We start from the raw sequence: 345 nt of genomic DNA on the forward strand, positions 1-345 counted from the left end.
AATGAGACATAAACAAATAATATTATAATATGTGTCCTTTAAAATGCACGTCATTAAGCAACATTAGTGTGCGGCCGACGAACAAAAGATTAGGAATTAACGTGGCCATTTTTGCCACGCCAATTTCAAAACCACTGTGAAGATTTACTTAAAGAGTGTAACAGTTTTAATTTAATAAAGAGCATTTAAATAATGGTCATCTCATTATCATAATATTTGCCAAATATAATGTATATTAATTTATGAAATATAATTGTTTAAAATATTATTTATATATTAAAAATTAATTATTAAATTAATTATTATATATTTGTGTAAAAAAAATATATGCTATTTCATTCATTT

This window comes from Arachis ipaensis, chromosome B03 (assembly GCF_000816755.2).
Source record: "Arachis ipaensis cultivar K30076 chromosome B03, Araip1.1, whole genome shotgun sequence".
Taxonomy (NCBI): domain Eukaryota; kingdom Viridiplantae; phylum Streptophyta; class Magnoliopsida; order Fabales; family Fabaceae; genus Arachis; species Arachis ipaensis.